At 38.2% G+C, this 15,512-nt stretch overlaps 1 pseudogene; it reads right to left on the reverse strand.

The window, feature by feature from the left end:
• Positions 1–7,863: 7,863 nt before the first annotated feature.
• On the reverse strand, positions 7,864–8,623 carry LOC103013000 (40S ribosomal protein SA-like; annotated as a pseudogene).
• Positions 8,624–15,512: the final 6,889 nt, after the last annotated feature.

Here is a 15,512-nt window from a genome sequence, read left to right on the forward strand (position 1 = left end):
TTGTGGGGAACCCATTCCCTGTGGCTTAGGTGAGTACATAACCAGGCCTGGCCCTCCTGAGTCCCACAGCTCCTTAGCCACAGTGATTAAAGAATGGGCATGTAACTCAAGCCAGGCTAAAGAAAGCCCTCAACAGAACTTCTGCTGGAACTCTTGGAAAGAACGCTCAACAGAGATCTCACGAACTAAGGACTGTGTAAGCCTGAAAATTTGTACCATGTGGAAAGAGTCTGAGGGGAAACTCAGAGGCTAGCAGAAAGGAATGAGAACTAAGTTCTGATGTCAATTTTCTGGAGGCCCTAGATCCAGCTGTGCCTAAAGCCTGCCCTACCTCTGGACTTTAACGTTTTGTGAGCCAATAAAGTCCCTTTCTTGTTTAAGATAATTAAATTGGATTTCTGTCCTGATTAATATAGGTTATTTGTATTTTCTTATCAATTTTTAGAAAACCTTTGTAATTTTAAATTCTAGACAATGCACTACATAGGTTAATAAAATTAGCATGGCGTTCCATGATTTGGCCTCTGTCAACCTCTGCCATTTGTTACTCTACTCTCTACACCACACACATATACTTTAAATTCCAACAATAACTGAACATTGGTGTTGGCAGTGTCTATAGATGAAAAACTTCACACAATCAGGTCTTTGGCATTTCTCTTCCGTCCTTCCTACAGATTCATTAACTTGGGACTCAAGACGGGATTACACTGCTGAGTCTATGCTGTACCCACCTCCAACCATTGCTCTTGGGGTGTTTCCCTGAAGCACCTCCTGTATGTGACCCTTGGACTTCCTCCCCATGGCCTCCACTCCCCTGCCTCCCCCCAGCAAGGTTCTCTGGAGTCCTCTTAAAATTTTCAGGCCTGTGGATTTGAAGTTGCTCAGGTCCAAGAGTGTTCGGGGGTTTACATCTATTGATTTTGGAAACTACTTATGGCAGTGGAAAAAAAGGAAAGCGTATTGTTCAGTGTGATGAATGGTAAGGAGAAAATATATTGGGAAAGAAAGGATCACAAAACATCAAGGAGGAAAAGTATTGCAATTTAGATAGGTTGTCCAGGGAAGATTTCACTGATAGTGAAATTTGAGAAAAGATACGAATGCGTATAAGGAAGTCCACGAGACTCTGGAGGAAAGATGTTCTAGGCATGGGAACAGCAAGTGCGAAGAACTTGATGTAGGAGCAATGCCTGATTTGTTCAAGAGACAGCAAGGAGGCCGGTGTGGCTGGAGCAGAATGAAAAGGGGGAAAGTAGTGGATGAAGCCAGAGAAATGAGTTAAGGGTGGAGGATAGGGCCAGATCATGGAAGACCTGGTTAGCCATTGGTGAGGACTATGACTTTTACTTTGAATGAGATGGGAAACTATTAGAGGTTTTGGGCAAAGGAGTGTAATGAGTAGGTGCTAAGAATAGAACAAAACAGTGTCCAGCTATCTCGTTTCTTTAAATTCTTTAAAAAAATATATAATTCTATAATATACTATTAATATATAAACTAATATAGGAAAAGTTTAGAAATAGAAATCACCCCAAAAGTCACCCATGAGTCCACATAGTAACAGCCCATTAACATTTTTATGTTCTCTCTATGCCTATATTATTCTCTATATACCTATCCCCATCTATACCTATTATACCATGTTTAAAACAGAAAGAAAAATCTAGAAAACAGTAAACAAAATGTCCATATCTTGGTTTGTTAATCTTAGTGCCTCTTTCCTCTTAACTTTGGATCAACTGTGCTTCTGCCTGAGGCTAGCATCTTCATTGGATCTAAGCCACCCTCTCACACCTACTCAAAGGCATACCCCAATAATCCTCACCTCTTGCATTATCAAATTTTTCTCTCCTGAATTTTTTAATTAGCATGCAAATATACTTTTTAAAAGTCACTCACATAGCCTTCAGACCAAGATGACTAACCTGCCTGAACAAGTACAATACCAGACAAAATATATCAAACAGAAGCAAAGGATGGGAGAGACGTGATCCCTGAAATGGGAAACATGAAGCAAACTTGGGTTCCCTCAGTATACTGCCTGGAGAGAGTTTCTAGGCTACAGTACAGGGAGGGAGAACTCAAGCAGAGCTTGACCGTCTCCCTAGGTTGAGATGATGGAGCAAGGGGCCCTGAGAGGCCAAGTGACTAGATTGGCAGGGCAGAGTACCAAAGAGGAGAGACCTAAACGCTGGAGATCTGCAGAGGGTCCCTCACAAGTATTCAGTTGAGTGCTGATGAACACCTGTGTAAAGAAACTAACTACCTGAGGTGGGGGAAAGAATCATCCAGAAGGATTAGGGGGAAAAAATCACTGGAACTCACAAAGTGCCAGTAGTAGTACCATCGGCGAGGGCAGAAAACCTCCTAAGTCACAGGACGTCAGAGCAATGGCTCTCAAACGATGGCAGTTTTATGCCCTGCCCCACCCCCGCCAGGAGACAATTGGTAGTATCTGGAGACATTTTTGGTTTTCATAACCAGAGGAGATGGGCTCTACTGGCATCTCCTGGGTAGAGGCCAGAGATGCTACTAAACATCCTACAATGAATTATCCAGCCTTAAATATCAATAGTGCTGAGGTTGAGAAACTCTGGGTTCGAATAGTAGAGTCTTGCCTGCATAGGAGAAAAAAATGAACCCTAGACTAAACACTGCCTGAAAGATACTTAATAACAAGACCTAAGAGGATAAAACTGCCCAAGTAATTTAAACACATCCCAGAACAAAGCTCAAGAATATATATATTAAAAATATTCAGTACCCAACAACATACAATACAAAATGACTGGCATCCAATCAAAAATTGGATAACTCATAAGTCATGCAAAGAAGCACGAAAATACAACCCATAATAAGAAAAACCACTCAATCAAATTGACCCAGAAATGACAAAGAATTAGACAAGCTCATTAAGACAATTGTTAAACTATTCCATATGATCAAGAAGCTAGTGGAAGTATTGAACATGCTCAGTAGCAACATGAAAGCTATAAAAAAAGCAACCAAATTAAGCTTTTAGAGATAAAAACTACAATGTCTGAGATTTTTAAAAAATGCACAGATGGGATTAACTGTGGATTAAACATAATAGAAGAAAAGAATAAAAAAAATCATGGTAGATAAGACATAACAAAAGAAACCATCCAAAATGAAAAACAGGCAAATAAAACACTAAGAAAAATTGAACAGAGCTGTAGTACAACTTCAAGCAGCCTAATATGTGTAAGAGTAATTAGAGTTCCTGAAGGTGAGGGGAGGGAGGAGGAATAGAGAAATATTTGAAAAAAATAATCTCTGGGACGCAGCTCTTATTGGTAAATTTTTAGTAATGAAATACTTATATTAGAAAAAAAAAGTCTCAATTACTTCAGCTTCCACCTTAAGAAACCAGAAAAAAAAATAATTTAAACCCAAAGTAAAGAGAAGAAAAGAAATAAAGATTAGATTGGAAATCAACAAAATAGAAAACAGAAAAACGAGAGAAAAATCAATTTCTATACTCTATTTAAACCAAAAGCTAACTTTTAAAAAAGATTAATAAAATTGATAAACTTCTAGCCAGACTGATCAGGAAAAAAAAAAAAAGTTGAAGATACAAATTATAACAGGAATGAGAGGTGTGACATTACTATATATTACACAAATTCTTCTCTACATAAAGAGTGCTAATCAATGGGAATTCCCTGGCGGTCCAGTGGTTAGGACTCGGCGCTTTCACTGCCTTGGCCCAGGTTCAGTCCCTGGTTAGGGAACTGAGATCTCGCACGCAAGCTGCATGGTGTGGCCAAACAAAACAAAACAAAACAAGAGTGCTAATCAAGTTTGCTAACCTCCATATTGCTGATTTCAATATTCATTTATTGCTTATATTGCTTGAGCCATCAGCAGTATTTTGCATAATTGATGTATTTTCATTTGGCTTCAAGAAACAACATGCTTGGTTTTTCTCTACCTCGTGCGACATTTCTTTTCAGTCTCGATGCTGGTATTTCCTCACCTCTCTGGACTTCAGTATGTTGGAGTGCCTGAGGGCTCAGTGTTCAAATCTCTTCTTTTTTCTACCTATGTTCACTTCCTAGGTAATCTCATCTGGTCTTAGATCTTTATTACCTAGGACTCCAAAATCTATATTTCAGCCTAGATATCTTCTCTGAACTACAGGCTCATATATCCCTTTGCCTACCAGACATCTCCACTTTGATACCTGCTTTATTCTGGGTTCCTAAGAAAACAGCATAAAATTAAACCTTATTGTTAATACTTTATTGGGGTGATGCAATCCCAGAACAGGATGACTGAAGGTAAATGGGCGGTGAAGCAGGGAAAAAGAGAGAACAAATACAGGTGGGTGTTACTGAGTGTCTACAGCGTAGGCACAGCTGTTTGCTTAGTTTCACTATCTTCAGAGGGCAAATGGCATGAACTATGTCATCTCACCTCACCATGGGGTAGGAGGAGGGAGAAGAATTTTCTGCAGGCTCCCCTCGCTCGCCCTCTGGTCAGTTTTCACCACAGAACATCAATTCCACACTTCCAGGTGCACCATTCAGCCTCTCCAGCAGTCAGGTTCCAAGACAACGCAATAGCACAGGAGGAATGGCAGGCCAGAGATCCAGGGGAAGTCAGTTGCTCCCTCTACCTGCAGCCTGGTGGGCCTGCAACCTCAAAGGTTGGTGCAGGCAGTCTTCTTAGAGGGTCATCAGTATCACAGAGCAGAAAGTCTGGCCCTGCAAATAGGAGGAGGCTTATAAACTGGGCTTGGTACAGTGACTAATTAGGCATCTTAAACCCAACATGCTCCAATCAAATTTTTAATTTCTCCCCACACATGTTCTTCTTGTAGTCTTCTTCATCTTAGAAAGTGGCAATTTTGTCCTCCCAGTTGGTCAGGCCATAGCCTCCCTGATTTCCTGCTTGCTCTGCTTCACTCAGTTCTCCCCATGGCATCCAGATCATGTAAGTCAGACTGTGTCACTTCTCTGCTCAAAATCCTCTTCCTTCTCGCTCTGTTTGAATGTCAAAGGGGCACTGTGTCTGCAACTTACTCTTAAACAATTCAGGGAAAACTTAACATATCTATATATATAGATATAGATATATCTGGGTATATAGCATAAGTAGATAGAGAATTATAAAGCAAATGTGATAAAATAATACTTGGGGAATCTGGGTGAAGCATATATAGGAATTCTTTGTTCTATTCTTGCAATTTTTCTGTAAGTTTGAAATTATCTCAAAATTCAAAGTTAAAGAAAACTTAATGGCCCCGAAAGGGAGAGAGTGAATTACTAAAGGAAAATCAGGTAAGGTGCTGTTATTGAGAAAGCTTGGGGCAGGGAGAGGGAGAAGGGAATATTGAGAAAGCAATTATAAATATCCCCTACAGCCATATTTAAAATGATGATGAAGAGCTATGTTTATGGATGTGTAAAATGTTTATGATAGGGCTTCCCTGGTGGCGCATGGTTAAGAATCCGCCTGCCAATGCAGGGGACACGGGTTCGAGCCCTGGCCCGGGAAGATCCCACATGCCATGGAGCAACTAAGCCTGTGCGCCACAGCTACTGAAGCCCACGTGCCTAGAACCCATGCTGTGCAACGAGAGAAGCCACCGCAATGAGATGCCCGCACACCACAACAAAGAGTAGCCCCCACTCACCGCAACTAGAGAAAGCCCACACACAGCAACGAAGACCCAACACGGCCAAAAATAAAACAAATAAATAAATAAATTTATTTAAAAAAATGTTCATGATACAACAATGGGAAAATTTTCATTTGCCATTATCAATATCATTTTTGGAAAAAAGTACACAAATATATATGTAGAATGGCACTCATCAAAATACTAAGTTTGCTAAGTAGGCTTCTGGAGATAAATGACTTTTATCTTTATTCTTTTACATAGTATCTTTCTTTTTTTTAACAGCAAGCTAGCAGCACATTTATAATCAGCAAAAAGAAAAAAAATCAATAAAAGTTAAAAAAAATTCTCATTTAGATCAGGGGTCAGCAAACATTTTCTGTAAAGGGACAGATAGTAAATATTTTCAGCTTTGAGGGCCATACAGTTTCTGCTGCAACTATGCAACTCTGCCTTTATAGCAGAAAGCAGCCTTAGATAACTCACAAACAAATGGGTGAGGCTGTGTTCCATTAAAACAGTGGCTGGCTGGCCTTCCTGCAGTAATTTGTAGACCCCCGATTTAGAAGAATACTTTTTCCCTAAAGCATGGCTTACAGGAAAGGAATATTCTCATTCTTCTGGAGTTTTCTATAGGGCCCGCTTGACCAACTGACAGTCTGGGAATTCCACTGGCCCCATGTAATTAGCTATATCATTGAGTAAGCAGACTAAAATTTAATGAAAGCATTTAAACAGAACCACATTTATAAACAAATAACAAACACCTTGTCTGCAGAAGTGTAGTGTAAGTGATAAATATGCATTGTATGATATTGTAGATAGTTAGATTCAGTCTGCCTGCCACTGGATCCCAACTGTTGGAAAGAGATTCCTTTTAATGTGCCCTGGAGGCTCGGATGCAGCTCCCTGACAGCTGGAGTGATCAAAGGCCTGAAAGGAATCCTAGGGAGATGCGGAGAAATGCGAGTGCCAAAATCCTTGGGAAAGCCATGCCTCCTGGTCTAGTTCCGGGAAGGAAATCTTCTTCTGTAAGGAACATAATCCACAGCTTGCATAAAATTAGTTGGGTAGTGTATTGTCTTTTTCTTTTACCTTGAAGAGATTGTGTAAGATTGCTTTATTTCTTCCTTTAATGTCTGGAAGTATTCCCTGCTGAGATATCTGGCTTGGACTATTCTTGATGGGAAAAATTTAAGTTACAGATAATTTCCTCTTTTTTTTCTTTTTGGCCACCCCAGCAGTGAAAGTGCCGCATCCTAACCACTGGACCACCAGGGAATTCCCAATAATTTCCTTAATAGACACAGAGCTATTTAGATTTTATATTTCTTTTCTTTTCTTTCATTTTTTAAAAAAACCATTGAGCTGGACATTTTATTTATTTATTTAAATTTAATTAATTAATTAATTAATTAATTAAGTTTTTGGCTGTGTTGGGTTTTTGTTGCTGCGCACTGGCTTTCTCTAGTTGCAGTGAGCGGGGGCTGCTCTTCGTTGCGGTGCGCGGGCTTCTCATTGAGGTGGCTTCTCTTGTTGTGGACCACGGGCTGTAGGAGCGTGGGCTTCAGTAGTTGTGGCTCTCGTGCTCAGTGGTTGTGACTCAAGGGCTCTAGAGCGCAGGCTCAGTAGTTGTGGCGCATGGGCTTAGTTGCTCCGCGGCATGTGGGATCTTCCCTGACCAGGGATCAAACCCGTGTCCCCTGCATTGGCAGGTGGATCCTTAACCACTGTGCCACTGGGGAAGTCCCAGATTTTATATTTCTTATTGTGTTAATTTTGGGTAAATTTTATAATTTTTTAGGTAAAATTATGAATCATATCCTTTATATTACAGCTGTAGTTGCTGTAGATCTATGCTGATGGCCACTTTTGCATTCCTTACATTGACAAATGGGACTTCTATTTCTTGATCAGTTTTGCTGGGGGATTGTCAATTTTATTCTTTCCCAAAAATGAGCTTTTGGCTTTTCTTTTTTAAAATGTGTGCTTTCTATTTCATTAATTCATGCTCTACTATTTCCTTCCTTCTATTTTCTTTTTTTAAAGAAACTGTTGATTTTTCATCAACTTCATTTCCATTTTCTCTTTAAGGTCTATGGGAGAACAGCTTAAAGCCAATCAGTGGTCGTCCCTCCCCATTCAGTGTCCTGAGCAGTGGGAGCTGCAGACCAGTCTTCAGGAGGGAACTGCTGAATAGACACACAGGGCACCTACACACCTGCAGACCAGTCTGGGATCTCAGGTTGAGTAGCAGTAAACTCAGGAGCTAGAGCTGTCCATTCACACCGAAATTCCTCCTTGGTCACAGCCTTTTCAGCAGTGGCCTGCTCTTCCTTTTCAGTCTCTTCCAGGTGTCTGTGGAAGTAGAGATCAGGCATGACCTCCCGTGGGTGTCCACGGGCAATGGTGCCACGCATGCGCAGAACTTCCAGGGTCAGCACCCACCACCTCGGACCCCCTGAGTGAGCTCCCTTGTTGCTGTAGGGAATGGCAATGCCTGCAGAGCACAGAGTTGAGTCTGTGTTACACAGAGCAATGGTGGGCAGGTTAACATAAGACACCTGTGTGAGAGGCTGGTGGGCAGCCCTGGGGTCAGTAACCACCAGAAGTCTCTGCTCCTGGAAGGCTGCCTGGATCTGGTGAGTAAAGCTTCCAGGAGTGACACAGTCAGCAGTAGGAGTGGTTCCAGCGGCAGCAGCAAACTTCAGCACAGCTTGCCGGCCAGTACTTCTGGAGGTTATGACACTGACATCAGTTGAGTTTTCAGTGGCATCAACGGCACAAGCTGCCAGCAGAACCTTCTCCCAGATTCTCTTCAGATTTATGAGGTAGATGCCATCACTTTTCCTTTTGTAAAGGCACTGTTCCATTTGGAAGTCAAGGCTGGTGTCACCCTAAGTGGGTTCCTTCTGTAAGGAATTTGAGGACCTCCTCTTCCTTCATTTGCAGGACATCAAGGGCTCTGGACATTGTGAATATTTCTCTTTAAGTTATGATGAGAAACCAGAACAACCCTTATGGACCTCATCCTACTTTCTTTAGATTTACTTGTTATTCTTTTTCTAACTTCTTGTGGTGGATACTCAAATCATTGAATTTTAGCCTTTTTTCCCCCTAATAATGTCACTATTATCCAGATAAAAATATATTCTGATTTCTATTGTGCTTTCTTCCTTTACCCATGGGTAATTTAAATTGTTTTTCTTAATTTCCAAACATTTGGGAATTTTTTAAAATGTGTGTGTTATTGATTTCTAGCTAATTTCATTGTTATGTGAAAACATATGCTAAGTCTGTGCTGTCCAATATGTAGTCACTAACCAGATGTGGCTATATAAATTAATTAGAATGAATAAAATGTAGTTCATCAGTCACACATTTAAGTGTTCAGTAGCCACATGTGGCTAGTGAATACTGTGTTGACTATGGTGTCTATTGTATTGAACAATGCAGATAGAACACAGAAAATTCTATTGCACAGCCCTACTGTAAATGATTTCAATCTGATGAAATTTGTTGAGGCTTGCTGCGTATGCTTGCTGAATATACAAACCTGCATATGCTCAGTTTTGGAAAATGTTCTCTGTGCACCTAAAAAGAATCAAGGTTTCTGTCATTGTTGGTTGTACTGTTATCTAATGTGTCCATTAGGTCATTTTGTTAATCATATTGTCCACATATACTATATTCTTAGACATTTTTTCTGCTTGTCCTCTTTTACTAAGAGAGTTGTGTAAAAGTCTCCTACTAGGACTGTAGATTTATCTCTTTCTCATTTTAGTTTTGTCAATTTTAGTGTTATATACTTTGAAGCAAAATTATTAGGTGTATACACTTTTAGAATATTTCTATTTTCTTGGTAAATTGACTCATCAATAGAAATGCCCCATTTTATCTCTAGTAAGACTTTTGCTTTAAAGTCTACTTCTTGTTTGCTATTGGTACAGCTATTAGCACCTTTCTTTTGGTTAGTGTTTGAATGCAGTATCTTTTTTCCATACTTGTATTTTAAATTTCCTGGATTCTGGTAGTTGTATCTCAAGTAAGTACTAAATGATTAATTTAAAAAATTCTAGTCAAGAATCTTTGTCTTGTGTCCACTTGCATGTAATATAATTACTGGTGTATTTGGGCTTACATCTATCATGATCCTATTTGTTATCTATTTGTCTTGCCTATTTATATTCTTTTTCCCTTGCCTTCTTTGAGATTAATCAACAATTTTTATTACTCCATTTTACTTTTTGTTAATTTGTTAGTTATATTCCTCTTTTACTCTAGCGATTACAGCATGCACCCTTGGTTTATTAGAACCTAATATAAATCAGTACTTCTACCATCTCTCTGAGAATGTATTTATTTCCTAACTTTAGGCATTATTATCTTTTCTTACAGTTAATATTCATTTAGATTTACCTTCAGATTTACACTTTCCATGGCTCTTCATTTCTTCCTAAACTGTTTTTTCCTTGTGTCTGAAGAACTCTTTTTAGTATTTTTTTGTTTGAGTATGTGAGCAATGAATTCTCTCATTTTTGTTTGTCTGGAAATGTCTTCACATTGTCTTTACTTTTGAAAGTTATACTTCCAAGATATTTCATTATCTTCTGGCTTTATGTTGAGAAGTTAAACCTCAGTCTATTTGTTGCTTATTTGAATATAATGTTTTTTCCCCTTTTTTCGATTTTTCTCTTTTTCTGTGCTCTTGTTTGGTACTATCATGTCCCCAGGTATACTTTTCTTTGTAGTTTTTGGTGTCTGTGGTGCTCCTTTAATGTATGACTTGATTATTCATGAGGGTTGGAAAATTCTTGACCACTCTTTCTTTAAATATAGCCTTTGTCCCATCATCTCTTATTTCATTTTGAGACTCAGATTATGTGTATGTTAGGCCTTTTTTTCCATATCAGATATGATTCCTATGCTCTCTTCTGTATCTTCTATAATTTTTTTCCCTCCATGTTTCAGCCTTCATGTTTTCTACTTATGTAGCTTTCACTAACTCCCATTTCAGTGTATCCAATCTGCTAGGTACTTCATGTAAGTGGGATCATAAGATATTTGTCCTGTGCCTGGCTTATCTCACTTAGCATGATGTCTTCAGTGTTCCTCCAGGATGTAGTGTATATCAACATTTCTTTTCTCTATAATGCTGAGTAATAGTCTATTGTATGTATACACCACATTTTGTTTATCCATTTATCTGTCAATGGACATTTAGGTTGTTTTCAGCTTGTGACTATTGTGAATAATGCTGCTATGAACATCAGTGTACAAATATTTGAGTCCCTTCTTTCAATTATTTTGGGTATATACCCAGAAGTGGAATTGCTGGATCATATTGTAATTCAATGTTTACTTTTTTGAGGAACCACCATACTGTTTCTTACAGTGGCTACAACATTTTACATTCCCATCAGCATTGTGCAAGTGTTCCAACTTCTCCACTTCCTCACCAACAATATTATTTCCTTACTTCCTTCCATCCCTCCTTCCTTTCTTTCTTAAATAATGGCTATCCTAATGATCAGTGATGTTGAACATCTTTTTATGTGCTTTTTGACTATCTGTATACCATCTTTGGAGAAATGTCTATTCAAGCCATTTGACCAATTAAAAAATCTGGTTAGTTTTTGTTGTTGTTGAGTTGTAGAGGTTCTTTATATATTCTGGGTATTAATCCCTTATCTGATATACGATTTTCAAATATTTTCTCCCATTCCATTGATTGCATTTTCATTCTGTTAATAGTGTCCTTTGATGCACAAAAGTTTTTAATTTTGATAAAGTCCAATTTATCTATTTTTTTTTTGTTTCCTATGCTCATGTTGTCATATCCAAGAAATCACTGACAAATCCAATTGCATGAAGACTTTCTTAATGTTTTCTTCTAAGAGTTTTGTAGTTTTAGCTCTTATGTTTAGGTCTTTGATCCTCTTTTTTTTTTTTTTTTCACCGTGCTGTGCAGTATGTGGGATCTTAGTTCCCTGACCAGTGATCAAACCCGTGCTCCCTGCAGTGCAAGTGCAGAGTCTTAACAACTGGACCACCAGGGAAGTCCCCTTTGATCCACTTTGAGTTAATTTTTGTATATGATGTAAGGCAATGGTCAACCTTCATTCTTTTATATGTTGATATCCAGTTTTCCCGATACCATTTACTGAGAAAACTGTCTTTTACCCATTGAATGGTCTTGACACCCTTGTTGAAAATCATTTGACCATTTATGAGTGGGTTTATTTCTGGGCTCTCTATCCTATTCCATTGGTTTATACATTTGTCTTTATGCAAGTATCACACTGTTTCTGTTACTGTAGCTTTGTAAGTTTTGAAATCAGGAAGTGTGAGATTTCCAACTTTGTTCTTTCTCAAGATTGTTTTGACTGTTGAGGGTCCCTTGATATTCTGTATCAGTTTTAGGATGGATTTTTCTGTTTCTGAAAAAAATTGTGGGGGTTTTGATAGGGATTTCACTGAATCTGTAGATTTCTTTGGGTAGTATTAAACATGGGACATCTTTTCACTTATTGGTGTCTAATTTCTTTCAAAATGTTTTGTAGTTTTTAGTGTACAAGTCTTTTGTTTCCTTGGTTAAATTTATTCTTAAGTATTTTATTATTTTTGATGCTATTTTAAATGGAATTGCTTCCTTAATTTATTTTTCAGGTTGTTTATTGTTAGTGTATTAAAACATAACTGATTTTTGCATGTTGATTTTGTATCCTACAACTTTGCTGAATTGATTTATTAGTTCTAACAAGTTGTGTGTGTGTGTGTGTGTGTGTGTGTGTGTGTGTGTAATTTTAAGGACTTTCTGCATATAAGATCATGTTATCTACAAAGAGAGATAATTTTACTTCCTGTTTTCCAATTTCAAGGCCTTTTATTTATTTTTCTTGCCAGTTGCTCTGGCTAGGAATTCCAGTACTACGTTAAAGTGGCAAAAGCAGGCATTCTTGTGAGGAAAAGTTTTCAGTATTTCACCTCTGAGTAGACGTTAACTGTGAGTTTTATATATATGGACTTTATTATGTTGAGGTACTTTCCTTTACTATGTTGAAGTACTATTCCTGGACTGTTGAGTGTGTTTTTTATTTTTTAATCATGAAAAGGTGTTGAATTTTGTCAAAAAAATTTTTTTTCTGCATCAATTGGGATGATCATGTGGTTTTTATCCTTTACTCTGTTAATATGATGTATTACATTGATTGACCCATCCTTGCATTTCAGAAATAAATCCCACTTGGTCATGGTGTATAATCCAGTTAATATGTTGTTGAATTCTGTTTGGTAATATTTTGTTGAGGGTTTTTGCATCAATATTTATAGGAGATATTGGTCTGTAGATTTCTTTTCTTGTAGTGTCTTTGTCTGGCTTTGGTGTCAGGTTAATTCTGGCCTCATAAAATGAGTTTGAAAGCATTCCCTCCTCTTTAATTTTTTGAAGGAGTTTGAGAAGGATTGGTGTTTCTTCTTTAAATGTTTGGTAGAATTCACCAGTGAGCCGTCTGGTCCTGGGCTTTTCTTTGTTGGCAATCTGCTTACTAGCTATAGTTCTATTCAGGTTTCCTATTTTTTGATGATTCACTTGGTAGGTTGCATAATTCTAGGAATTTGTCCAGTTTATCCAATTTGTTGGTGTACAACTGTTCCTAATGCTCTCTTATGATCCTTTTTATTTCTATAATATTCACAGTAATGTGCCCTCTTTCATTTCTGACTTTAGTTATTTTGAGATTATACGTTTTTGGAAAGAATATACAGAGCTGAAGTGACCTTCTTATTACATCATACCAAGTGGTTCATGATATCCACACATCACTGGTGCTGTTAAACTTTAGGCAGTGCTTCTCTGGCAGGTGTAATTTTTGCCCTCAGGGGACATTTAGCAATGTCTATTTTTGGTTGTTGTAACTGGTGGGGCAGGGGGAGGATTGCTACTGGTATTTAGTGGAGAAAGGCCAGGAATGATACTTAAAATCCTATAAGTGGAAAAAATAGCCCCCATCCCCAACAAAGAATTATCTGGCCCCAAATGTCAATAGTACTGAGGTTAAGAAACCTTAGGTTAAAGTAGTTTTTGCCAGGTTTCTCCACTGTGGTTACTATTTTTCCCTTCCCATACTCTATTCCTTGGAAGCAAGTCAACAGGTCCAGCCTCTTCTAGGAGTGGGAGGTGGGGATTAAACTCCACATCCTGAGGGGGGAAAATCTACATATATTATTTGGAATTCTTCCATAAGGAAGATTTGTCTCTTCTGCCATATTTATTTATATCAGTATGGACCCATGTATATTTATTTGGCCTTGGGAACACTTTCAGGTTGGCTCCTATGTTCCTTTGACCTGCTCCCAGTGTTTTGTTTCTTGAGTTCTTGCTTACTTTCTGGTGCTATAACATACTCCTGGCTCATCTTGTATTTTCCCTGCCCTAGCCCTAGAATCAGCCATTTCTCAAAGGAGCACTGGTTCCTTTTATTTGTAGAATGCTATCTACAAACCATGAGCTAGGTATGCCTATTGATACTGGAGTATCATTGCCCTGGGTCCTCTCAGAGAACAGAGCTATGTTATATATGTATGTATATGTGATATATATATATATATATATATATATATATATATATATATATACACACACACACACACACACACACACACACACACACACGCACACACATATATATATATTTACTAACCCATGTATACACACATTCTGTAACTGTTTCTGGTCTATCCATCTGCATGGGTGTGTGAATTTATATTAATGTCTAGGACTCTAATGATGCTGGTAGTTTTTGATTTGAACACTGGACATTGTGCATGAAAAGTTAGTTATAGCCTCTGGATGAGGTTGTCATTCTCCAGACAGGATTCACCCTCTTTTCTCTTCTCATCGGCAGCTAGATTAGGAGTAGATAACTTAATTTACTAAAAGGCTGACCTGACTTGAGATTGCATTTCAGACTTTTTTTAGACTTGGTCCACACATATTTCATTCTTATTCTGAGGGTATATATAGCCTTTTAATGTTTACCCTGAAATTGTGGGGTGTTTATAAGAACACTTCCTACTTGGCATGTCCTGTATTCCCAATTTTTATCCACTATCACAGTGAGTTTGCTGAGTTCCACTTGACCTTCCAGTGTCCTTTGGTTAGATTTCTTGGCCTTTTGCCCTGCTAGTTTGAGAATCAGCAAATGCCTGGGGGAAATCAACTGGCATAAAATGTCAGGTCCAATTCTCTGTGTTTCTCTTCCCTTTTTACTCTGTATACTTCACTACTGTTTAAATTTTTACAGTAGGCAGTGTTATTTTTGTAACTCAGAAATGACCTAGTAGGCAAGTAGATTTAGAAAACTGGGGGAGAGTGAGGAGTGTAGGATAGCAACCAGTTATTTTATCTGGATGGCAAGGTGTTTAGTAGGGGATTCAGGAGGAAGATATCATGGGTGTGTGTCAACTTCATGAATTTGAGTTTACTTGTAGGACACTAGATAGTAATGTGTAGTAAGCAGTTGGCTCTTAACGTTTATTCTCAGGAAAGATGGCTAACCTTCAGATATAAATTTGATCATCTTATTTTTTCTTCTTCACTTTTAAAATTCCCTAAAGAACAGATGATAATTGATTGTACGCTTTTTTTTCCCTACTCACTTCTCAACCTATCATCATGTCTATGCATTTTAGCTCCTCTACTTCTGGATCTTGTGATTTTACTTCCAGACTTCCCAAATAGTTTTCCTTTCTGCTCCTCCTTTTAATTTTAGACTCTTCTGAAAGCAGGAAGATGATCATGCCATTCCCTGGTTCAAAGATCTTAATGGCTTCCCATTACCTTGAGAATAAAATGCAGAAA

The sequence above is a fragment of the Balaenoptera acutorostrata genome, chromosome 13, assembly GCF_949987535.1.
Source record: "Balaenoptera acutorostrata chromosome 13, mBalAcu1.1, whole genome shotgun sequence".
In the NCBI taxonomy this organism is placed as follows: Eukaryota; Metazoa; Chordata; class Mammalia; order Artiodactyla; family Balaenopteridae; genus Balaenoptera; species Balaenoptera acutorostrata.